General features: G+C 36.6%; 1 non-coding gene across 1 annotated transcript; it reads right to left on the reverse strand.

Annotated features, from left to right (window-relative positions):
* Positions 1 to 15,203: 15,203 nt before the first annotated feature.
* On the reverse strand, positions 15,204 to 15,308 carry LOC139187045 (U6 spliceosomal RNA). Its single transcript, XR_011570747.1, has one exon. It is a non-coding gene; the product is annotated as a U6 spliceosomal RNA (small nuclear RNA).
* Positions 15,309 to 27,781: the final 12,473 nt, after the last annotated feature.

Consider the following 27,781-nt stretch of genomic DNA (forward strand, 5'->3'; position numbering starts at 1 on the left):
TGATATGTTAATTATGTATCAATAAAACTGTTACATAGAGTTCTCTTAAAAGTTCATATTTCAATTTTTTCTTGTTTTTTTTTTTTTTTTTTAAGCTGGTATCAGGATAGTAATTCCAAAAATTGGCATGGACTTCACATTCATGACCTCTTTAAGTGTGACATCGTCTCAGTTTTCTACAGTGTCTAACTGCTGCTACTGCTACTAAGTCGTTTCAGTCGTGTCCGACTCTGTGCGACCCCATAGACGGCAGCCCACTAGGCTCCCCTGTCCCTGGGATTCTCCAGGCAAGAATACTGGAGTGGTTTGCCATTTCCTTATCCAATGCATGAAAGTGAAAAGTGAAAGTGAAGTCGCTCAGTCGTGTCCGACTCTTAGCGACCCCGTGGACTGGAGCCTACCAGGCTCCTCCATCCATGGGATTTTCCAGGCAAGAGTACTGGAGTGGGGTGCCATTGCCTTCTCCGTCAGTGTCTAACTAGGCTTGCTTTACCCATTTATGTTACCCGCCTGTTTTCTTTACATACTTGAGTTTGTAATTCTTAGTCTATGTATTCAAACTTTTCCTCCTTTAGGTTCTTCTTACCTTTTTTAGAAAAAAAATTTTTTTAACCATTTTATACTCTCTTACTGCCAACTATTGCTTTCATGGTCTCTGCCATATTGTATCATTCAGTAAAATAATTTTACTTTAACAGCATCACAACAAAAGGTCAGAAAATTATGTGAATTTTACAACACTATTTATTTTTAAATATATTTTTAATGTTTCTTAGCAAAACAGCATTGAATTGCACTGCAAAATAACACTTTAATGATATCTTTGTAATGAATTTGTAGCAAGATATCTTTACTTTCTTCCCTTTGGTTCAGCATCAGTTCAAACCTATTCAACTGAACATTTGTGATTATAAATTAAAAAATAAAATAAAATAGTAAGGCTGTAAGAAGAATGAAATAAATTATACATGAGTTGGAATAATTAGATTTTATGAAAGAAGACTGAAAGTGCCAGACAATTTGATATGAGTAAAGTTAATACATCAAATAATCCATCACCATTATTAATCAATCAAAATATAGAAAGTGAAAAGCAAGTGACTTTTCTCCCTCTTAGATTGAAGTAGCAGTGCCTTTCATTTCTTGTACTATCTGAAGTGCATATTAAATACCTTCTTTCCCATCACATATTCTCTGGTAACAAGACTGCATGATGGGCCTTAATAATTTCTGCCTCCTAGTGTTCATACACTTGGCGGTAGCTCCCACAGGGCAATGGGCTGATGTGTATGATGAAAAGGACCTACTGAAGTGGTGGTGTGTGACTTTTGAGGCTGTCTTAAAATGATGTTGCTACTTACACATTGCTCTTTGGAAGTAGTCAGATGTCAGACTTCAAAAAGTCCCCTGGAGTTGATCTTGGATGGCTTTGGCCTGCAGCAGCTTGAAGCAGGGCTTTGGTTCCCCTGACAGAGATTGAGGTCAGGTTGTGGTTATGAGAATACCGAATCCTATCCACTAGACCAGGGATCAGTGAAAAGTCCCTGGTCTTTTGTCTTTGCTGAAAAAGAATTCCCACAAAGGCAGAAAGTAGTGAAACAAGTAAAGTATTTATTAGGAGAGAAAAAAAGTATAGTACATGGAGGGAGACACACAGGCAACCTCAGAGGGAGAGCTGCTGAGTTGCAAATATAGTTTGAATTACTTTTAATGGGCATTTCTTCCAGGTTTCCTTTGCCCAATCACTTTGATTTGCCTGATTCAGAAGCCATATTTGGTATATTGCAGTCTCCTCCCGTGTGTGCACATGCATCCCTTAGCCAAGATGGATTCCACCTAAGAGGCGTATGGGTAGTGGCATCAGATAGCATCACTACCATTTGACCCCCAAGGAGCTTTTCTGAGCACGTGTAGTTGGGGAGGTCTCTTGACTTCGAAAATGAGAAATATGTAGTCTCTCGTCTTCTATCTGAACAAGGCCCAGCCTCCTCTCTCAATTGTCCTGCTATTGATATTTTGAAGTTTCTATTCCCAAAGAATAAATTTCCAATTGCTTTCCCCTGAGGAATACTGTCTACCTTCTGCCTCAGAGTGTCCTACTTGGAAAAACTGAGTTCTGCTGACACCAGTATCAACTTGCTATGTGAGTGAATTACCTTGAAAGCAAATCTTCTAACCACAGTCAAACTTTCACATAACTGTGACTCCAGCCAACATCTTGAAATCTCATGAAAATCCCTAAGGCAGAACCACTTCAATTAACTTTTCTCACATATTAATTCAGTCTCTGCTGGATTCCTTTCGAAAGAGTCAATTGTACTAAATATGCATAACTTTCAGCCAGTTCCAAACAACAGAAAACAGAATCAAAACTGCTGGGGACATTTTCATTAAGGTTTATATTCAGAGACATAAAGGTTAGAAGCTCTCCATGGTTACCATTAAATTAATATATTAACAGAAAAGATGACAATGTACATATAACAAAAGACAATACAACTGAAAATAGAGACATGGGACTAGTATGTTGACACACGTCATGTCAAGTAATTAAAAGTCCAGACTTAACAAAACATAGTAATAATAGTACTTAGGCTAGAATTAGCTTCATTACATACCATCTATTAATGCCACAGAAACAAACATCACTATTTTTCATCTGTTTTCCCAATTTTTCATATTTGTTTTAAGATTAAACATTTTAATTCGTGTATAGTAGGCACATTATTAAATGTAGGCATTGGAAAAAGTCTCTGAGTTAGCCAAACAGAAAATGTAATTTGAAGCTAAAAGGTAGGTAGCCATATTGGATTGTTACTATTGTGAGACTGGTGAGGTTTTTATGACATTTGTTTTTCCCTGAGGAGTTAAATGTGTCAGGATGAGATTGCATGTAATGTTTTGTGACAATAGCTTTCTTTAGGTTGTATTGGGCATAATGTCTTATACTTAGATATGGAAATCTTTCCATCAAAGCATTGTAGAGAAGGATATGGAAGCAGCATTTCATTCATACAATTATTTCTGCACAGAATGTATAATTAAAAGAATTCCAAGGCATGCATTTTTATCCTACAAATTCTTACATACACATATTCTGAGAGGTCTGTAATTAAATCAGAGGTTTTGAAAGTAACTAAAATAATGTTAATGCAAACTTTGTCTCTGGACTTGGACCATGCTGATGTCATCTTTCAACATTTTTTTCACTGTCTGTAATTATGTATTTTTGTGTCTATGAAAGTAAATCATAGTCCACCGCACATTTTCTTGTTTTTTTTTTAATATTATACAGTGGAGAACAAAGTATAATTTTATGATTGCTGATACTGATAATATAAGTAAAGAAAATTTGAGAATTGATCGTTCTCGCCTAGATTACTTAGAACTGGTGCCACACTCGACAGGACAAAGGCCTAGTGTATTTGGAAATATTTGTCATAGTCAATACCTGAGTTCTCTACTAAACAGCCAGTATCATACCTGTTTTTATCACCTTGGATGCCTTAAGGAATTTCTCTAATGGATATTTTAAAATCGTTATCATAAATTTCTAATGTTTTTACAAGATAATTTAGCACATTTCCTACTTGATGGAAATATTAAAATATTTGTATGAGTAGATACTTGTAAACTTTATATATGGATTTACTTTTTTTGTGGGAATGTGAAAAGAGAAGATAAGGAGAGTGGTATATGCCTCTCATTCTAGCATGAAGGCCTATTTGCATCAAATGAAAAAAAGAATTTGGGTGTGCAAAATAATTTGTGAGAATATTGCTCTGCTCAGCTAAAGATCTTAGAAAGTGGATATCAAGATGATGGTGCAAGAGAATGCTAAGCTCACCTCCTCTCTTAACACATCAAAAAAGCAACTACACATGGAGCAATTCTTGCTGAAAACAATCTTCAGTCTGGCATTCTATAACCAAAACTGTAAAAAGAGATGCACACAGAATTTGGTAGGAAGGGAGAAAAAGTTATCTGGTAGGAACCCACACCCTTTATGGGGGTATCCAGAAGAGGAGGGGCATATGATGGGATCTAGGGTCTTCCCTGGGGAGCAAAGGGTTTGAGCTATATATTAGGCACCTCAGTCCTTGGAATATGACACCAGAGAGACAAGTCCTCTTAGCTGGTTTGAAACTCAGTGGAGTTTACGAAAGGGTTATATGAAACCAAGATTCTGCTCTTGAAGAGTGTGCATATAGTCTTGCTTTTCTTGATCACAGCACAGAGGTGGCACGCTGAAAACTGCCTGGTGCTCTGGTTGGCTTGCTCACCCACCCCAGTTTGTCTCCCAACCTCCTGCTCCAGCCCCTCTTCTGGTCCTCACTAAGGAGGGGGCTACTGTTGCCACTTAGATATTATTGGGCCCCAACCCTGCCTCTACCGGGACAGAGGCAGCCATTGACAGCAAGCATGCCCCTACTCACACTTAGGAGAAGTGAAACTAGTTTCGGAAAAGGTACTGCCATTGCATATGAAAACAAAAATAGCTCAGTTGTGTGGTATCAACTCCTCCAGTGCCCCCAGCCTTTACCAAGGAGCTCACATTAGGAAAAAGTGCAGCCAGCACAGAACTGTAGGCCCAAGGCCTCACATGTTGGCTATGACTGCAGCCAAAGTGGAGACTACCAAGACACTTGGGAGAAACCCAGCTCCATCAGGGACTGTTACCATAGGGCAGTAATGATCACTAGCATAGGCAGAGCCCAGGCTTGTACATGAATTTAGCTCTAACCCTTCCAACATCAGTCCTACTTCTGAATCAAAGTGGTGGTTGTCAGCACTCCCTGGAAGATGTGGCCCATGCTCACTTCAGATCCAACTCTTCCTATCCATTCTGTGGTAGTCACAGAATGAATATGGAGGTTATCACACAAGGGCACTCCTTTAGGATCAAGATCGGTCTCCTCTAATTTTCTAGAGACAGAGAAAGTTAAACAAAAGGAGAAGACAGAAGGATATATTTCAGAAATCAAGAAATAACCTGAAAAGAATCTTGATAAAACAGAGGTAAATAATTTACTTGATAATGAGTTCAAAGTAGTAGTAATAAAAAGGCTAACTGAATAGGAGAAAATAATGGACAAATATAATGAGAATTTCAACAAAGGACTAGAAGGTATTAAAAAAAACAGAGCTGAAGAATATAATAATTGAAAGGAAAAATACGCTAGAAGGAATTAACAATAGACTAGGTGATACAGAACAATAAGTAATCGGAAAGATAATATAATGGAAATCACTTAGTCAGAAAAGCACAAAGAATAACAATGCTTTTAAAATATGAGGATAGTTTAAACTGGGAAGACATCAAGCATCCTAATATTTGCATTACAGTGTCCCAGAAGAAGAGAGATAGGGATATAAAATATATTTGATAAAATCATGGCTTAAACCTCATCTGAAAATAGAAAAAAATCCAACAACATATAAAGAACATCATACAGCAGGAGCAAATTGGGTTTATTCCAGGGACTCAAGGATGATACAATAGTCACAAGTCAATCATATTAAATGATTTTGCATTAACAAAAGGAAGAATAAAAATATGTTTATTTCCATAGATTCAGAAAAAGCGTTTGACAGAATTCAACATCTAGTCATTACAAAACTCTCATCAAAGTTGTGATAGAAGGAACATATCTCAACATAATAAAGGCTGTTTATGACAGTTTCACAGCTAAAATAACACTAAATGATGAAAAGCTGAAAATTTTTCCTCTAAAATCAAGAACAATTTAATATAGTATTAGAAATCCTAACAATAGCAATTAGGTAAGAAAAAAAAAGCCATCCAAATTGGAAGGTAAAAATAAAACTATCAGTATTTGCAAATAACATGATTCTCCATGAAGAAAACTCTAGTCTCACCAAAAATTATTAGAACTAACAAATGAATTCAGCAAATTACAAGATACATGATTACTACACAGAGACATGTTACTTTTCTATACACTAACAATGAACTGTCAGAAAGAGAAAAGGAAAAAAACTTAATAAAATTAAATCAAAAAGGATAAAATACAAAGGAATAAATTTAACCAAAGAGGGGAAATACTCTGAAAACTATGAAATACTAATGAAGGAAATTGAAAATGATGCCAAAAAATCAAAAGATACCCTATGATCTTGGATTGAACATATTAATATTGTCAAAATAGTCATGCTATCCAAAGCAATCTACAGATTAAATGCAACCCCTATCAAAATACTCATCATGTTTTTCATAGAACTAAAATAATCTATCCTAAAATTCGTATGGAACCACAAATGTCTTTAACTGACAAGACAATCTTGAGAAAAAGAACAAAATTGGAAGTATTATACTCCCTAACTTCATATTAAACTACAAAACTAGATTTTACATATAAATAGTATCATATGATATTTGTCTTTCTTGGTATAGTTTAATTCACTTAGTATGATAATTTTTAGGTTGCTTTCATGTTTGCTGCAAATGGTAAATGAACTTATCTAAAAAACAGAAATAGATCTACAGACACAGGAAACAAGCTTATGGGTTACCAAAAAGGGAGAGTAGGGGAGCGATAAATTAGGAGCCTGGGATTAACATATATACATTACTACATATAATATAGATAACCAACAATTACCTACTGTGTAGCAAAGGGAACTGTACTCAATATTTTGTAATAACTTATAAAATTTGAAAAAAGATATGTTTTTATGTATAACTGAATCACTTTTCTATATACCTGAAAATAACAGAACATTGTAAATCAACTTTATGTCAATATAATAAAATAAAACAAAATCAAAAGTAAAAAAAAAAATACGCAAAGCTACAGTAATCAAAACAATATTGTACTGACATAAAAATAGGCATATAGATTAACAATAGAATCAAGGGGCCAGAAAACACACACACATACCTAGGATCAATTAATCTACAAAAACAGAGGCAAGAATATACAGCAAAGAAAAGACAGTCTCTTCCATAAAGGGTTCTGGGAAAACTGGACAGTTATTACATGTGAAAAAAATGAGATTAGAACACTTTCTCACACAATATAAACAAATTCAAAATGTATTAAAGACTTTCATGTAAGAACTGAGATTGCAAAACTCCTAGAGGAAAACAAGCAGAGCATTCTTTGACATGTAGCAATATTTTGATCTGTCTCCTAAGACAAAGAAAATAAAAACAAATGGGACCTAATTAAACTTCAAATCTTTTGCAAAGCAAGGGAAACCATTAACAAAATGAAAAGACAACTTATGGAATAAGAGAAAATATTTCTAAATGATAAGGTCTATGGGGGGTTAGTGGGCTTCCCTTGTGGCTCAGACAGTAAAGAATTCGCCTTCAGTGTGAAGTCCTGCGTTCAGTCCCTGAGTTGGGAAGATCCCCTGGAGGAAGGCACAGCAACCCACTTCAACATTCTTGCCTGGAGAATCCCCATGGACAGAGAAGCCTGGTGGGCTGCAGTCCACGAGGTCACAAAGAGTTGGACACGACTGAGAGACTAAGCACAGCACAGCGGGGGAGTGGTTAATATTCAAAATATGAAAACAGCTCATAAAACTAAATATCAAAAAAGCAGAAACAAAATTTTAAATGGGCAGAAGCTCTGTGTGGATATTTTTAAAAATTAACATACTGATGGTTAACAGGCACATGGAGATAACCCTCAACATCACTAATTTTTAGGGAAATGTAAATCAAAAAGGCATTGATATATCACTTCACAACCAAGTCTACAAATGATAAATATTATCAAGGATGTGGAGAAAAGGGAGTGTTTGTACATTATTGCTGTTCAGTCGCTATCATGTCTGACCCTTTGTGACCCCATGGACTGTAGCCCCCCAGGCTCCTCTCTCCTTGGAATTGGTGGGAATATAAATTGGTGTGACCACTATGGGAAACAGTATGGAAATCCCTCAGAAAACTAAAAATATAACTATTACATGATCCAGCAATTGCACCCCTGGGTATACATCCAGAAAAAAAAAATGAAAACACTAATTTGAAAAGCTATATGCAGCTCAATGTTCATTGTTGACATTGTTCAGTCACTAAGTCATGTCCACCTCTTTTCAATTCTGTGCACTGTAGCATGCCAGGCTCTTCTGTCCTCTAGTATCTGCTGGAGTTTGTTCAAATTCATGCCCATTGAATCAGTGATGCTATCTAACCATCTCATCCTCTGGCCATGCCATTTGCCTTTTGTCTTCGATCTTCCCCATAATCAGCCTTTTCTAGTGAGTCAGTTCTTCACATCAGGTGGCCAAGTATGGAGATTTAATTTCAACAACAGTCCTTCCAATGAATAGTCAAGGTTGATTTCCTTTAAGACTGACTGACTTGATTTCCTTGCAATCCAAAGGACTCTTAAAAGTCTTCTCCAGCACCACAATATGAAAGCATCAGTGTTCACAGCAGCACTATTTATAATAGCCAAGATACTGAAGCAACCCAAGTGCCTATCAACAGGTGAATGCAGAAGGAACATGTGAATGGATAAGGAATGGGATATTACTCAGCCATGCCATTTTCAGGAATGTGCATGGACCTAGAGAATATCATGCTTAGAAAAAGTTGAACAGAGGAAGACATATATCATATGACTTCACTTTTATATGGAATCTAAAAAATAAAACAGTCAAATGTATATAAGTGAAACAGAGACAGACTCACGGATAGAGAAAACCAACACTTTGTGACCCCAAGGACTGTAGCCTGCCAGGCTCTTCTGTCCATGGGGATTCTCCAGGCAAGAATACTGGAGTGGGTTGCCATACCCTCCTCCAGGGGATTTTCCCAATCCAGGGATACAAACTCAAGTCTCTGGCATTGCATGCAGATTCTTTACCATCTAGCCATGAGGGAAGCCCCAAAAATATATGAGTAAACCAGAAACAGAGAAAACAAACTAGTAGTTACCAATTGGGAGAAAGGGACAGGGGTAAGATCAAAAGATGAAAACTATTAAGTGTAAAATAGATAAATATCATAATAAGGATATATTGGATAACAAAGTTCAATTCAGTTCAGTTGCTCAGTCATGCCGGACTCTTTGCAACCCCATGAACTGCAGCACACCAGGCCTCCATGTCTATCACCAACTCCTGGAGTCTACCCAAACTCATGTCCATTGAGTCAGTGATGCCATCCAACCATCTCATCCTCTGTCGTCCCCTTCTCCTCTTGCCTTCAATCCTTCCCAACATCAGGATCTTTTGAGTCAGTTGTTTGCATAGGGTGGCCAAAGTATTGGAGTTTCAGCTTCAACATCAGTCTTCCCAGTGAACACCCAGGACTGATCTCCTTTAGGATTGACAGGCTGGATCTCCTTGCAGTCCAAGGGACTCTCAAGAGGCTTCTCCAATACCACAGTTGAAAAGCATCAATTCTTTGGCACTCAGCTTTCTTTATAGTCCAACTCTCACATACATACATGACCACAGGAAAAACCATAGCCTTGACTAGACAGACCACTAATGGCAAAGTAATGTCTCTGCTTTTTAATATGCTGTCTAGGTTGGTCATAACTTTCCTTCCAAGGAGTAAGCATCTTTTAATTTCATGGCAGCAATCATCATCTGCAGTGATTTTGGAGCCCGCAAAAATAAAGTCAGCCACTGTTTCCACTTTTTCCCCAATCTATTTGCCATGAAGTGATGGGACCGAATGCCATGATCTTAGTTTTCTGAATGTTGAGCTTTAAGCCCTTTTCACTCTCCTCTTTCACTCCCATCAAGAGACTTTTTAGTTCCTCTTTACTTTCTGCCATAAGGGTAGTGTCATCTGCATATCTGAGGTTATTGATATTTCTCCCGGCAATCTTGATTCCAGCTTGTGTTTCTTACAGCCCAGTGTTGCTCATGATGTATTCTACATATAAATTAAATAAGCAGGGTGACAATATACAGCCTTGACGAACTCCTTTTCCTATTTGGAACCAGTCTGTTGTTCCATGTCCAGTTCTAACTGTTGCTTCCTGACCTGCATACAGATTTCTTAAGAGGCAGGTCAGGTGGTCTGGTATTCCCAGCTCTTTCAGAATTTTCCACCATTTGTTGTGAACCACACAGTCAGAGGCTTTGGCATAGTCAATAAAGCAGATGTTTTTCTGAAACTCTCTTGCTTTTTCAATAATCCAGCAGATGTTGGCAATTCGATCTCTGGTTCCTCTACCTTTTCTAAAACCAGCTTGAACATCTGGAAGTTCACGGTTCATGTGTTGCTGAAGCCTAGCTTGGAGAATTTTGAGCCTTACTTTACTAGCATGTGAGATAAGTGCAATTGTGCAGTAGTTTGAGCATTCTTTGGCATTGCCTTTCTTTGGGCTTGGAATGAAAACTGACCTTTTCCAGTTCTGTGGCCACTGCTGAGTTTTCCAAATTTGCTGACATATTGAGTGCAGCACTTTCAAAGCATCATCTTTTAGAATTTGAAATGGCTCAACTAGGATTCCATAACCTCCACTAGCTTTGTTCATAGTGATGCTTCCTAAGGCCCACTTAACTTCACATTCCAGGATGTCTGGCTCTAGGTGAGTGATCACACCATCGTGATTATCTGGGTCGTGAAGATCTTTTTTATACAATTCTTCTGTGTATTCTTGCCACCTCTTCTTAATATCTTCTGATTCTGTCAGCTCCATACCATTTCTGTCCTTTATTGAGCCCATCTTTGCATGATTTGTTCCCTTGGTATCTCTAATTTTCTTGAAGAGATCTCTAGTCTTTCCCATTCTGTTGTTTTCCTCTATTGCTTTGCATTGATCGCTGAGGAAGGCTTTCTTATCTCTTGCTATTCTTTGGAACTCTACATTCAAGTAGGTATATCTTTCCTTTGCTCCTTTGCTTTTCACTTCTCTTCTTTTCACAGCTATTTGTAAGGCCATCTCAGACAGCCATTCTGCTTTTTTGCATTTCTTTTTCTTGGGGACGGTTGTCCCTGCCTCCTGTACAATGTCACGAACCTCTGTCCATAGTTTGTCAGGCCCCTGTCTATCAGATCTAGGACCTTAAATCTATTTCTCACTTCCACTATATAATCATAAGGGATTTGTTTTAGGTCATACCTGAATGGTTTAGTGGTTTTCCCACTTTCTTCAATTTAAGTCTGAATTTATCTTGTAGAAACATTTTTGTTGTTGTGTTGTTGTTGTATAGTCACTAAATCATGTATGACTCTTTTGTAACCCCGTAGACTGCAGCTCACCAGGCTCCTCTGTCCATGGGATTTCCAAGGCAACAATACTGGAGTGGATTGCCATTTCCTTCTCCAGGGAATCTTTCTGACTCAGTGATTGAACCTGTGTCTCCTGCATGGGCAGGCAGATTCTTGACCAGCTGAGCTACAAGGGAAGCCCGAGAATACTAGAATGGGTAGCTGATCCTTTCTTCTGTGGATCTTCCCAGCCCAGGAATTGAACTGGGTTCTCCTGCATTGCAGGCGGATTCTTCACCAACTGAGCTATCAGGAAAGCAAATACTATACCATTGGTAATGCTGTCGCTGTTAAATCACTTCAGTTGCATCTGACTCTTTGCAACCCCATGGACTGTGTAGCCCACTAGGGTCCTCTGTCCATGGAATTCTTCAGGCAAGAATACTGGAGTGAATTGCCATGCCCTTTTCCAGGAGATCCTCCTAACTCAGAGATCGAACTGCGTCTCCTGTAGCTCCTGCACCACAGGCAATTTATTTACCACTGAGCCACCAGGGAAACCCCTATTTCCATTTAAAAGATAATTCTAGGGCCCAAAAGACTGAAGGAATAATGGTCAGACGTGTACCCCTGCTTCTCACCCTGTGTTTTGAGGATTGTCAAGTTGTGTAATATTCTATGAATGAGAAATTTCTTCTATGACCACAAATAGGAACTTTCTGACAGATGTGTAATTTGGCCATTGGAAGGGAAGCAGTTGCCAGGCAACCCAGAAAGAGCTCCTAAGGTTAATTTTCAGATAGTATGTTGATCTCTCTGTGCATGCTAAGTCACTTCAGTCTTGTTGGACTCTATGCAACCCTATGGACTATAGCCTAGCAAGCTCCTCTGTCCATGGGATTCTCCAGGCAAGAATATTGGAGTAGGTTGCAGGCCCTCCTTCAGGGAATTTTTCTGACCCAGGGATCAAGCACATGTCTCTAATATCTTCTGTATTGCAGGCAGATTCTTTACCTCTGAGCCACTGTGGAAGCTCTGATCTCTCTGTCTCCATTCACTTTTCTCATCTTAAATATTTATTCCAAAAATGGAGTGTCTCTGTGACCTATACAAATTCTAAATTTAAAGTCATCAGATTAAATATTATAGAAGATTTATTTCATTGCATTTATCATGAAACTTGAAATTCCATGTGGTCAGGGATCATATCTAATTGGTTTTCACTTATCTATTTAATGACAAGCCCATCTTGCTAATTAGATGTTCATTTTATACAAATGAACTTATTTACAAAACAGAAACAGATGAACAGACTTAGAGAATGAATTTATGATTACCAGGAAGGCATAGATTGGAAGTTTGGGACTGACATGTACACACTGCTATATTTAAAACAGATAACCAACAAGGAACTACTGTAAAAAAATAAAAATTGAAAAAAATTAAAACAGGTTCATCTTAGATGCTCAAAACTTTTCTTACATCCTAATTTACTAAGTAAATGAATTATAGACTGCATGAATAACTGCATGAATAAAATGGCTCCCATGTGTCCTTTACTTAACAAAATTGTAAAAATCTTCAAAATCCTATTTTGAGTATCCTCTTTACACTCCAATCCCAAATTAATTGATTGAATCAAAACACTTTATCCTATAACAGTAGGAAAAGGTATTAATACTCAGTAAAAATACTGTTCTTAGCTCACTTATTTTGAATCAATCACTTACTTTTATTACTAACTTCTCCTTATACATGGTTTATATCTGTACCAAATTGTTACATGCTAGATTACATAGTCTGAATCTCACAAAAAACTAGTTATTTAATAAAGACCTTTTTCCCCAGTCACTCGTTTAGCTTTTACTTAATATTTCATACTAACTACCACAACATCCCCTTCGCACTGTGTGTGACGTTCCTTCAATTTTAGTCATATATCTTCTTGTGCGTGAATATTTCTGTGTGCTGTGGAGAGTGTGGCTAGAGAAGTTGGAGGAAAAAGAAATAATACATGTATAACCAATTTTGCTCTATTTTACTGACAACAAATAAAAGTCTAAAATGTCAGCTTTAAAATAAAATGTCATTTCAAAAGTATGCTTATACTATCAAATTTTGCCCTTCTTAGAGAGAACCTAATCTTACAAACTCCTATATTTTTATATCATTAATCAAGGCAACAATCTTCATTGAGACAAATTACTACCTCTGCAAAGATGGCACAACTCCAAGCCAATCCTGTTCACTTGTTTTGTATAGACTGCAGCAATTCCACTCTTCCCTAGCCCATTCTGCATAGATAATAGTATGAATGAGATCCAAAATGGAATGTAGAAGCCTTGCTTTGAAACAGAAATTCATATGAATCACAGTCTATGAGTTTTCTCACCATTGCTAACACTTTATATATAGATATATTAGCACATAATTTGTAATTCACAGTGTTGGAGTTATTTGATTCAGAATCATTCTCAAAGCAATTAATTTATAATGATTTCTTCTTCTCAAAGTCTATACTAGCTCTTTGCACTTAGTATGTATTAAATAATTTTCTAAATATCTTACCCATCATAGGAATCACCTGATACCACGAGGTGTCTGTATTGTATATAAACGTATATGTCCCTATATCGTTTACATAACTAACTATAACTAAAACTCAGCCAGAAAAGCAGTCCTTGTAACCAGTCAAATATCTGAAGGTGTTTATGACTTATTTAAACTAAATGATTTACAGTTAATCATTTTTTTCTACCCTCTTCTGTGTTGCAGCTTCACCTACAAACTAGTTGTCCTCATAGTGGACATAAATAGTTGCTGCAGCCTGACTTACATAGCTTCCTTTTTCAATACAGGAAGAGGCTGCTTCCCACAACCAATGAATAAATTGCTTCACTTTGATTGTGCCATCCTGAATCAATCATTGCCACCAGGGGATTACCATGTACTGGTTAATGTCTTAGAGTTACATAGGGCAATGTCACACATTTCAAATGTCAAACAATTTAATTGTATATGCATATTTGCTGTGCTTATATTGGAAGGCATGGATATTTGAGTGATATTTCTGTGAGTATATGGGGTTCCCTGGTGGCTTACATGGTAAAGAGTCTGCCTGCAGTGAAGAAGACCTGGGTTTGATCCCTGGGTCAGGAAGATGCCCTGGAGAAGGGAATGGCAATCTACTCCAGCATTCTTGCTCGGAGAATTCCATGGACAGAGGAACCCGGTGGGTTACAGTCCAGTCCGTGGGGTCCCAAAGAGTTGGACACCACTGAGAAACTAACACTACCATCCTGTGAGTGTGACAGTTGTGGCTCCTTGGCTTCACTAATCTTCCTCAAATTGTATATTGCAAAGCTTATATTTGTTGTATATGATACTTGTGAGAATAACTTGTGAGCATCAGTTGTGATCTTTTGGAAATGGCAGTTTAGCACAGACACCCTTGTGGGATCCCTTTGAAGACTTCAATCTCTACTGTTTGAGGGAAATCAAAATTGACACAGTGGAATTAAAACACCAAAGCAGTGCTCTTAATTTTTTAAATTATGTTTTAATAAAAGTCACTGTTTAAATGTTTTCATGTTTTCATAAAGTAAGACACTGCATTTATCAGAAATATTCTTTCTTACTTCCCAACACTTTCAAACTTAGCCGGTGGACCAAACCTGAACAAAACTTTTGGCTAACCCAGTGCTTCCTAAGGCTTTTGTGAGAAAGAACCTGATTCAGAAACTGACACTTACTCAGGATGCAAAAAAATAAACTAACCTTATTTTGTTGCTATTCTTATTATTATCTTTCAATTTCATGCTTTAATGGCATAATCTATTTTTTTCCAGTTTCATTGAGATGCACTGGATGTACAGCACTGTATAAGTTTAAGATGTATAGCATAATGATTTGACTTACATATATCATGATATGATTACTACAAGTTTAACATCGTCTTATACAGATCCATAATCTCATCATTACAAAAAAAGAAAAAAATATTTTATTGTGATGAGAAAGATCAATTCTCTTAACAACCTACAAATATACCAAAAATATGGAATCCTTCACAAATGTACATGTCATCCTGTACAGGGCCATGTTAATCTTCTCTGCATCATTCCAATTTTAGCATATGTGCTGCCAAAGCTAGCACAATCTATTTTTTAATGCCTATTTCAGTAGACCGTCCATCTTTACCAGACAAGCAATTCTTTTCAAAAAGTTCCATATTTCTTTACATTTAACCAAATAGTGAGGAAATTATATTCTGTGGTGCATTTTACCAATCAACAAAGTAGAGAGTCTTTCTGAAATATTTACCTTAAGCCTCAGAATTTAAACACTGTACATGCTTCTCTGGATTATCCACAAGGTCAAATAATAAACTGTTTGATTTGACATACTTCCTCTTTCTGTTTGCTACATCTGCTCTAACATAACAAACAAAGTACTTGATGAGAACTTGGTGGAGGATGTGTATAAATAAACTGAATTTCAACTTGAAAGTTATTAATTGTACCTAGTTTTAGAAGTCCAATGCTGTAAAGAACAAGATTGCATAGGAACCTGGAATTTTAGGTCCATGAATCGAGGCAAATTGGAAGTAGTCAAACAGGAGATAGCAAGAGTGAACATTGACGTTTTAAGAATCAGTGAACTAAAATGGACAAATTTAGTTCACATGACTATTATAAACTACTACTACTACTGTGGGCAAGAATTTGGGGCATTACTTTGCTAGCATGTGTTCAGCTCAGTTCAGTCACTCAGTCATGTCCAACTTTTTGCGACGCCATGGACTGCAGCACTTCAGGACTTCCTGTCCGTCACTAACTCCCAGAGCCTTCTCCAACTCAAGTCCATTGAATCGGTTATGCCATCCAACCATCTCATCCTTTGTCATCCCCTTCTCCTCCTCCCCTCAATCATTCCCAGCATCAGGATCTTTTCCAATGAGTCATCTCTTCCCGTCAGGTGGCCAAAGTATTGGAGCTTCAGCTTCAGCATCAGTCCTTCTAATGATTATTCAGATGTGATTTCCTTTAGGATTGAATGGTATGTTAGAGAGATGTAACATATATATTGCAGTATCTATCTGCCAAATACTGTATTTCAAATAATGGTTTTCTCATCGCAGTAATATTTTAAATAGGGTAGGTACAAAACAAATGTGGTCTCAGTGCTACAGTTTTGCTAAAAACTCATCTATTAATTTAAATGTCTTACCTCTCCAAATTTTTGAGGACTAAATTTAATTACCACTTAGAGGCAAAATTTATCCCCAATAATATTAGTTTTGAAGTATTAAATACTTAACCTTCAACATAGGGTCAGCTGCCTGTTAACAAAGGCTTTATCATATTTCTTTTCAGTATACATTATATCCACCTATTTTCCATTCAAATAAGTGCACTCAGGCAGATATATTAGTTTCCCAGCCTATAATAGAGATAGTTATCATCCACTCCTCTTAATTTGCTGCCTGAAAAATAGAATTCTTGGGAGTATATTTTACAGATTTTAATGCACAATGGGCTCACATTGACCCCTAAATAGCAGATGGACACAGAGTGATATAGTAACATAGCAACCTTAGTTACAAATTGTATTTACATTGCTTCTTAAAAATTGTTGATTCCAGTTTTAAATGTGATTGCTGGTTGGAGTTGGTAATAAGTTTTTTTTTTTTTTTCCTGATTATTCCAAGTTAGTCAAGGTTTAGAATCCAAACACTCCTACTCATAAAGAAAATATGAAGTCTATGAAGACAAAGCAGACCCCTCAAAATCATTATGAATGGTATATTGCTATAGAAGTTCTGATTTCCACTCTTAGAAAGTATTTATAAAGCAGTAGGCAGCTTTTGTCTTCATTTCTTAAATCAGTCATCTAGTCAATAAGTGTTTTACTGGTAACTCAGTCAATAGGTTTCCCTCATGGCTCATATGGTAAAGAATTTGCCTGCAATGCGGGAGACCTGGGTTCGATCCCTGGGTCAGGAAGATCCTCTGGAGAAGGAAGTAGAAATCCACTCCAGTATTCTTGCCTGGAAAATCCCATGGATGGAAGAGCCTGATGGGCTACCCACTATGGGGTTGCCAAGAGTCAGAGACAACTGAACAACTAACCCACAGCCAATAAGTATTCGTTGAAGAATGACTTTGTGTCAGACACTTTTCTGAGGCAAGCAGTGAACAAGAGAGGCAAAGACTTTCCTTTGTGGAGTTTACCTTGTAGAAAGATGGATGGGTGGGTTTTAGATTGAGTTTTAGTTAGGAAACTAGTTTCTATTAGATTGGGTTTTAGGTAGGAAAATGAAGAAGAAAACAAATATTTTTATTATGCAAGCTAATTCAGGGTAATGATAAGTGTTATAAAAAGAAAATATTGTGACGTATTTATGGAATACATTTTAGATTTGGTTGGTTCAGGAAACCCATCTGTAAAAGAGATATTAGAGATGTTTTCTGATGAATCCTGTCCATATAAAGTAGAAAACCAAGAAAACCAACGTATTGAAATATTTATATTTCATCAAAATATAACCCACAAAGGTTTGATGATATTTATATTTCTGAAATGTTCTGAAAAATATATGAATCTAGTGTTTTAGGTTAAGCTATTTATGGAATAAAAGAGGTTTCCAATGACTCCAGAAAAAATATAGGAGAACCATCTTGAATCCAATTTTCCTGTTTGGTCCCGCTGTAACCAAATTTGTTAATCTGAGTGTTCAGTTCAATTATCATTTACTATCTCTTTCATCATAGGAAGGTTGCTCAATTATTTCAGCTATCACATTTTAGGTAATTCTCTAAAATAGTTTTTACAAACTATTTAAGAAATATTTTTTGCTGTTTCAGCCCGCAGTAAGAAATACTCTTTATTTTGCAAACCAATACTTACACACACACACACACACACACACACACACACACACACACCCCACATGCACATATGGCTAATGCTTTTGGTTTCTAGGTATTTTTATTATTTCTAGGTATTTTAAAAATGCTTATTGAAGGTTTTCTGAACTGATTTCCTGACCCACCAATGGATCTCAACTGAAAGATCTGAAAGATTTCTCCAAAAGCCATTCAGCAATATGCACACTCTAATCTATATATTAAAAACAAAAACAAACAAGTAGGCCAATTACTATAAGCTAATAAAAGTTATTTACCCATTCAGGGAAAAAAATATATAGTTCTACAATATTTGGACAAACACTAAGTTGAGGGAAAAAACAAAATTATCTTTTTCTTTGCCTCTAATTTTACATTTGCTAGGATGGCAATGATTATATTTAATGAAGTAATATAAAAAATATCTTTGCTTACAAGAAAACTGATTTTCTTTGTTCTGGTCCCCCGTTCTCATTTATCCTCTAGAATGAAGAAAAGAAGTATTTAAAAATTTAGCAGTAGAGAGCTCTAAAGGGAATTATAGTGAAAAAGCAAAAGGTATCCATTTTAAAACTTTACAATAGTGCATATAACATTTATAAAACAAAGTTTTAACAGTTATACTTGAAATGTTTACTTAAATTTATTCTCAATTTTTTCTCCACCTCAAGTGACAGTGTAACATAACAGATTATTCCAAAACAACATCCCACACAAACAGATTTTGTCTTCAGAATATGTATTGACACACACATTTGATATTATGGAATTTACCCACAAGCCACAATAAAATAGTCAACAGACTTTTGGAGTCTGTGGATTTCACCCAAATGAAAGCCAGCCCTTAACATTTCATTCCCCTTTTTCAACTCTGACATGATTAGCCTTTTTAAAATTGTTGCACTGAGATAAGTTTTTTAATTTTACATTTATTTGTAAAATTAAGATTGTATAAATGTGTAACCCAGAAAGCCAAGTGAGTTCTACAGATTTACGTAGGAAGCATGCAGACATTGTTCAGCCTTGCAAAATGTCAGCTAATTTCCAGGGACTGGGCATTGGTAGTCCAATTCCTGCACCTTTCTGACTTCTTTTCTACTCTGGGTTACCCCAGGGTCAAGCCACCAACTCTGCTGTAAACATTTACAGACTCTACTGTAGATTATGTGGCAGGGCTCCATTGTGAGTCCCACAAACCTACCCTATCTACTGATTTCGACCACTTGACCTACTACATTCATCCTTCTAAATTATTTCCCATGGCAATTAACACACTCCTGCCCTTGGCTCATGTGGGGTAGTTCTATTACACTCAGGCCTCTTGAATAACAGATGCTCCCACCCCCTGGCTTATCTTGAAATTTCCTGACAACAGAAGGTCTCTCCCCTAGAAATTCTCAAACACAACACAAAACACAGGCCTTGAAAGTACCTTATGCAGATCTGAAAGATGCTTAATTAGCTATCTCTTCACTTTTCTCCAAGGTAACCTCCACTTTAAACTCTGGTAGAACTGCAGGCCACAAACACTTTTTGTACTTAAGAAGGAATTATTTTCAACAAATTAACAATGTTTTTATTGATGATTTAAAAAGAGATGTCACACATTTTCATGGTGGACCGCATGATCAGAAATCCATATATATAAGGTTGTTTTTTTGTTTTGTGGATTTTGTTTTTTAAATCAACTTTACCAAGGCATAATTTATATAGAATAAGCTGCACCAATTTTGAATATACAGTTACATGTATTTTGACACTGTATAACCACCAGCATAATCAAGATCATGTTCTAGACACTCATATAAATGAAATCATACAGTGTTTACACTTCTATGTCTGGCTTCTTTCACTCAGCTATTTTTGTTTTGTTTCACCCATGTCATTGCATTTATTAGTCCTTTTCATTGACAAATCGTATTCCATTATGCTTATATACCATAATTGGTTTACCCATCACATGCTGATGTGCATTTCCAGTTGGTTTATATACTTCGTGTCTCTACTAAAATTTAGTATACTATGTGGAAAGTTGCTCAAATCCATACATTATGAGAAACATATGTTAATTCCATAACAATTCTACTGAGTAAAATTGGAAAATATCTGAAGGGAATTTTTAATTGTATTCTATTCACACACTTTAGAAGGAAAACAGACAAGAAGACTTACTGACAGCCATCAGATTCTCCAAAATTTCTTCTCAAGTTCTGTAATTCTCAGCAAATAATTCTGCAGTTTTTGAGATTCTATTTAATTCATTCAACCATGGTAATTGAGAGCGGTCTCACATTCCCATAAAATGCATCTTAAAATGAACTCTTACTCTTCCTTGAACAATCTACAATGCCCCTGTTTTTTTCTTCACAGATTATAATTCAGCATGTTTAGGCATTATGTTAGATGAACAAGAAAGTATAAAGTCCTTGATCTGAGGAAGCAGCTAAGTAAACATCAGTTGGTTTCTAGGAACCAGTCATCTGGCATATTAAAATAAACAAAATACCCATCTTCTGGTTCTTCTTAAATCAAAGATAGGTAGCAGTTAAAAGCACAGTTAAAACATTAACATATGTACCAAAAATATTCAGAGGCTTTAGAAGTTTTCTATATTACCTCTTGCAGTGAACCTGACTCGCAAACATCTCAGCATAAGGTTCATTTATAGAAACTTCCGTTTTGAATTGAATACAGTCATAAACTCCACATTTATATATTACTTAATTACAAGTGTCTGTTTGTGGCAAATGAGTTCAACTTTTTCATGTTTAGACCAAATATGTCACGTTCTTTCTGGCCAAGAAGTTATAACCTATTAGGAGAAAAAATAATCTAAAAAGTGGAGAAAATCTGGTACTTATGTTGGCTGTTCCTGGCTTTCAGGATAGAATTAAATTAGAAGAGAGAATCAGGAAGTGATTAGAAATATGAATCCAAAAGCAATCAGAGGATTTGCCTAGCAGTTCAGAGGTTAAGAGTCCACCTACCATTGAGGGGAACACGGGTTTAATCTCTGCTTTGGGAAGATTCCACATACCATGGGTCAACTAAGCCCATGTGCCACAAGTGAGCCCACATGCCCTAAAGCCTGTTTTCTGCAACAAGAGAAACCACCACAGTGAGAAGCCCATGCACTGCAACAAAAGAGCAGCCCAAGACCATCGCAACTACAGAAAGCCCATGTGTGACAACAAAGACTCAGCACAGCCAAAAATAAAATAAAAATAAATAAATAAAATTTAAAAAAAATCAGGATAAAAAGAGGGGCAGAGACAAAGAAATCTTCTTCCTCAGGTAGAACAGAAGTAATGATGACTATCTCTTCCTTCCTTCAAACATGTTTAGAACTAGAGAGATGCCATTACCCTGCGCTCTCAGTTAGGTTCAATCACTCAGTCGTGTCAGACTCTTTGCCACCCCATGAACTGCAGCACACCAGGCCTCTCTGTCCATCACCAACTCCTGGAGTTCACTCAAACTCATGTCCATTGAGTCAGTGATGCCATCCAGCCATCTCATCCTCTGTTGTCCCCTTCTCCTCCTGCCCGCAATCCCTCCCAGCATCAGTCTTTTCCAATGAGTCAGTTCTTCGCATGAGGTGGCCAAAGTGTTGGAGTTTCAGCTTTAGCATCATTTCTTCCAAAGAACACCCAGGACTGATATCCTTTAGAATGAATAGGTCATACCATGCACTCTCAGTCATTCAGAATTATTATTCAGCCCCATCCCAAACCTAGTCTTATTAAAATCATGGATTTCATTTCAATCTTTAAAGTGTTTCAAAGAAAAGGAAACACAACATATTAAAGACTTCAAGAATCTAGCACATGCTTCTTCTTGCCATGATACAAAAAAAGAAATTTGCATGCAAACTATCCATTCTCCATTCCCGTTTCAAGTTACCCACCAGTTTGATAAAATTGTCTTCAATTTTTCATCCAAATTATTCATACATTGTAAAAAAAAAAAAAAAGTGGAGGAGGACAAAGCCCTGTAACACACAACCAAATCCCTCTTTCCAGGTTGCTTAATGGTTGGCAGCTATGGGAAAAATCATTTTTATTGCTTCCAATCTATCAAATGTATAATCATAGCATTAAGGTTTTTATCACAAGAGGCCTTGTCAAAGGCTATCACTATACTCTAATCTTCTCATCTAATAACACTGTCCAGAAAGAAAGTTTGCCCCAAATCATTACTCTTTGTGAAGCCATACTAGTTTCTAGTTACCATCATTTCCTTATCTATATGCATAGTATGGCACTAATTTCCACAGGTCATTTTACAAGAAAATGTGAAATCTGAATTTCTTTCTAAAATTTTTCTTAATATCTTGTATCACTCATAAAAATACATCATTAAAGAAGAATTCCCTAGTTTTTCTGCTGTCTCTCTATATCTTTTTCTCATTATGATGGAAGGAGTATGGCTGTTACCCTAAAAGCCAACATTTTTTCATTCTGCTTTCTAGACTCCACCAACTTCCTTATTATCATGGAATCCAAGTGGTTAAAGCAGAATAAGATGGGACAATGGTGAGAAGTGAATTCGGAGGGACAGGCAGAGGCCAAACCCCAAAAGGAACATATGCTCTAAGCTTTGTAAGAAGACATTTAAAGAATTTAAACAAATGATGATATAGTCTTATTTTATTTGAATGAGTGAAAAAAGCAAACTCAGTTGGTTTGGGGATTGCATCTACATACATACATGATTTGTTTTCAATGAGATTTCCTGAATGCAGGAGGTTGCAGGAGAGATGTGGGGTCCCAACTTCAATGACCTTTACCAATGTTTGTGCCTGAGACTAAGTCAACAGGAGTTTTAACATTCATGTTGTGCTTTGTGTCCTGTATGATATTTAATATGTGCATTGTTTCCACAGAAAGGGAAACAAATAGGAAACAAACTTAGACAAGGGAAGCTGTACCTAGGAAAATCCTCCTACTGCAACCATCTGTCTCATCTGACCCCAGGAGAGAATTCTAATCATGTTATCATTTCATTCCCATTTCAGGCACTTTGCATTTTTATATATGCTAAAGAATTCAGCAAGTCATCCAACTGGCAGGAGCAATAGGGAAACTTCCTTTAGAGCACAGGTGTACAAGCAAACAAATTCTTTCTGTGCTTGAAAACTGATCCTTCCATGTAGCAAACTTCCCAGCAGCATGTGCACTGGCAGGAAGAGGGGGAGGAGCCCACAGCTGTCAGGTAGAGAGAGGGAAGAGATGTGATCGGCTTCTCTCACCTTCCAGTAGAGTCGGGAATAGATATTGTCAACCTGAACTGTCGTTTCCCAGCCACACTACCAATCTGGGTTTATTAAAGGCAGAGATAAGTCACTCTTGTGTGTGTTTTTGTGAAGGAAAAGAAGAAACTGAGGGAGGAAGGAAGGATGGAATAAGGAAGAAAATAAGAAAAATCAAGCAGTGAAGTATTAAACTCAATTGTTAGGTTTAAACAAGTGTAACTAGCTGGTTAATTCTAGATGCCTTGGAGAGATAAGCTCATGTCACTTAGGCTACATAGGGCGCAAGGGATTGTAAACATCCTTTAAAAGTAAAACAGTGCCAGGAATATATCAAAGTAGCATTAAAGAGAATAGTAAAACATAATGCAATAGTAAACCTTAGGCTCCAAATTTATCACTGGAACCTGGATGTGTGCATGCTCCGTAGCTTCAGTTGTGTCCAACTCTTTGTGATCCTGTGGACTGTAGCCCACCAGGCTCCTTTGTCCATGGGATTCTCCAGGCAAAAATACTGGAGAGCATTGTCACGCCCTCCTCCAGGGGGAACCTGGATATATCAGTACAATAGAAAGACTAGAATCCTGGAAGAGCTTCCTTTGTGACCAGCTCCAGGCATGATTGTGCTTTGTTCTGCCACTGAATCACAAAAACTGTGATTCCCACTTAAGAAATTAAATCATTGACTATCTCCCAAAGTTTATGTTTTCCAAATATTGTCAAAACCTGAAGCACAACTGAGGAACATCAAAAAGAGTTTAATGAAACAGTTTTAAGCGGGATAGATTATTCGAAATCTAAGCCACTTCAAACTGCTTTATAGAGTATCTCTGTTTCTTAGGAACCTTAAAAAAAAATCCCCACAATAAACAACCACCTTGATATTATATGCCAAACTTTTTCAATATTTACTACTTTCTTCAGTCAAATACCAGAGCGTAACTGAATGCCACGTAACTACTTTGCTTTTCTTTCATAAGTTAATAATTTTTTTTAATTTTATTTTATTTTTAAACTTTACATAATTGTATTAGTTTTGCAAAATATCAAAATGAATCTGCCCACAGGTATACATGTGTTCCCCATCCTGAACCCTCCTCCCTCCTCCCTCCCCATACCATCCCTCTGGGTCGTCCCAGTGCACTAGCCCCAAGCATCCAGTATCGTGCATCGAACCTGGTCTGGCAACTCGTTTTTTACATGATTTGGGAGAATGGCATTGAAACATGCTTTTCTTTCAAATATGACACAGAATAAGCCAAGAAAACTAGCCCACATAGCTCTCCACCTTGTATATTTTGAAGATGCCTCTGACCCCTTCTGTTGTTTTCCTTGTATCCCTGTGTACATCCTAAGTCTGGACAATCAAGAACTGTCTCCATCCCTGATTCCTATCCCACCCATTCTTTAAGTTAAGACATCTTTAGGGTTTGATGGTGATAAAATTTAAGGCATCCCAAGTTTAATCAATGCTCTTCTTAAATCTCACAACTGAGAACCTCATGTGTTAAACACCATTTCACATTAGGCATGTGTTAGCCCCTAAACTGGCCTTGAACACTGAATTACAGTATTTGCTCCAACAACACATCCTGATTAAATTTCCACTGACAATAGCTAACACGTTATCACTCTTAAAGCTTCTTCATTGCCTACATTTCTATCTAAAGTTTTGTTGCCAGTGGAGTAAAAATGCCTACCAAGTCAGCTTTTACCTAACCCCATAACATTCAGTAAATACAGTTTATGCATTTTTGTTATGTTTGTCAATGTGAATCTTCTGTTCACCTCAATTTTTTTTATTATTTAAAGAAGAGATAGCAGATGTTTTAAAGTAAAATTTTGGCTAAGCAGTAGTTTTTCAGGTGTAAACAGAAATTGTTTCTTTCACAGGCGTTGTACACTAGAGTAAATTCTGCTGCATTCGAAAACCTGTCAGCTTCATTTTGTACTGGGATTCAGAATCCCCTTTTTGACCAATATTATATAAAGTTCCTCTGGGAAGATAATGTGCATGATTGCAGGCTTGCCTTGTTAAAATCCATAGCTCTTTATGCAGTCATGTTTTCACCTATGAATTATGCATGAAAGCGGATCTCATTACATTTCATTTTCTTTACATTGGCGTCCTCGCTTCTAGATAGACCCGGGTTCCCATCACCCTCGCTCCCCTTACCCTGCAGCTCGGCTCCCATCTTGATGCCTTCATAGCATTTTAGACAAAATGGGCGTGTTTAACTTGTCACCTCCTGCCTGGTATAAATTATTCACTGGAGCTCTGCACAGAGTTGTGAGATAACCAGCCCGGACTCGGGGAAACTTCACAGGCTGTGTGTGGGAATCCAACAGAAAACCCAAACAGCCTTTCTCTACCAGTTGCCCAAGACAGAGGAGAAACACTTCCTTGACTCCAAAAAGCAGTCTCCTTTTAAAGCTGAAAAATTCCTCCGCTCTCTTTTATAAAATAGAAATTAGCTATAAACGTTGGTCAGTGAGATGGGCGTGTTTCAGTGTTTCTGTGTTTTTCTCAGAACTAAAGGTCAAGGAACAAAGCCCTGTGGTTTTGTCTTCTTTTTTTTTTTTTTTAAATGAAGCTATTGGTCTTCCATACCTGACAAGATGAGTTAAATGTGGAGAAAAGATCACAGAATTTAATCAGCACAGTCATTCAGTGTATGTGGTCAGGAACAATCACTCAAAGAAGCATATGGAAAACTAGGTTAGTGTGTGTGTGTGTGTGTGTGTGTTTATTATGAGGATTTTTAACTAAACCTCTATCTCTGATTCCAAACGTTTCCTTATAAGATACTCCACTTAGAAAAAAAGGATTGATTCTGCCTATGTCAAATTACGCCATTCACTATACCAGTGCTATATTATGAAAAGGGGTCACATAAAAACAGCAAAAGAAATAACCCTGGAAGAATCAAAGTTCATATAAAAAATGTAATGAACAAATTAGCTTCTTATTTTTCCTATCCAATTAAATATTTTCTTGGAATCAATGAGAATTATGCAGATAACCAAGAGCAACTTTCTATGGGTCTAGAAAGGTGAAAGCCATATGGAAGTTTATTTCTAGACTAAGAAGACTTGCTCAACTTTAATTTTTTCTTGCAAGAATATCATCATAGTGACAAGACCTTTCATATCCTCTCATATATTCTTTCTGACTAAGAATTGAAACCTTAAAGTGAAACCCAATGAAATGACTTCTAAGCTTGGTTCTCTAGAAGTAATAGCAGTAACATATGGTTCTGACAATACGCTTTTGAAATATATTTTTTAAATGTGGAATTTTCTGATATGTGAGTTCATTATCAAAGTTTTATGCTTTGTAAAGTAGACATTTTGCTATCATTTCTATTTTTTTCTGAATAATTGCGGTTGTAATATATTTTCTAAATACATATGTGTATATATAAAAATACATATAATGCATATTTCTATAGCTTTTGTGTGTGTATAACACACACATACACACACATATAGCAACAACCTTACACTCAATACTCATGTTGCTGAGAGATGGTGATGTGGCTCATAAAGAATATGAATAATAAATCAAAAAAAATTCTTTGGTCCAATTACATTGTCAATTGTTAAGCTACAGGAAGCTGTGGGTTTTTCAATGTGTTCCTTTTTATCCCCTCCTGACTTAAGGGAATCTTCATTGTGATCATGGGATAGTAATATGGAACAACACTTTTACACTCTCAAAGTAGTCTTTATTTAAACAAACACATGCTTTTGTGATAAGTATACCATTTCTTCCTAACTTAATGCAATCTGTACTTGTGGTGTCCATGCAGTCGTAACTTAGAGATGTAATGGGTCTGAACCTCAGTCTGTTTTTATACAAACACAAAGAAAGGAATTGACATTTGCAACAGATTTCAATTTTTTTGAAAACTCATCATTTGGCATAATGATTGACATTAAAAGAATGCCATTTAACTCTTGGCTGAATGAATGATCTATTATTATTATAGATGGCTCTATAAAACATTGGAAATACACAGAATATATGAACACAGTACAATATCAGTATAGGTTAGTGTGAGTGGTTCAGATTCTGATTTATTATCAACAATTGTTCTGTTGTTTCCCAGCAACAACTATAGCCTGAACTCTTGGGAAAGCACTTGTTATACCCAGTTTGACTTCCAGGAAACTTACTCAGTGAAATGATTTGAGTAACTAGGGCAAAGGATATAATTATTGGTATATAGTAATTTGATTGACCTCTGGCACCAGAGTATTTGTATTAAATATTTTCAACTGGAGCCTGGGTTTAAATTTCTTCCAGTTTGTCTGCACTCTTGCCCATTTTGAGTGTTATTAAAAACATTGAGGATAATCAAGTGGAAATAAAATTTTCCCTAAAGATTGATGTCACATTTGCTTGTTTATGTTTTCTCTTGTGTAAATTGTTAGTTTACAATCTTCAGTGTTCACAAGCAAGATACT

Source organism: Bos indicus, chromosome 14 (genome assembly GCF_029378745.1).
Source record: "Bos indicus isolate NIAB-ARS_2022 breed Sahiwal x Tharparkar chromosome 14, NIAB-ARS_B.indTharparkar_mat_pri_1.0, whole genome shotgun sequence".
Classification (NCBI taxonomy): Eukaryota; Metazoa; Chordata; class Mammalia; order Artiodactyla; family Bovidae; genus Bos; species Bos indicus.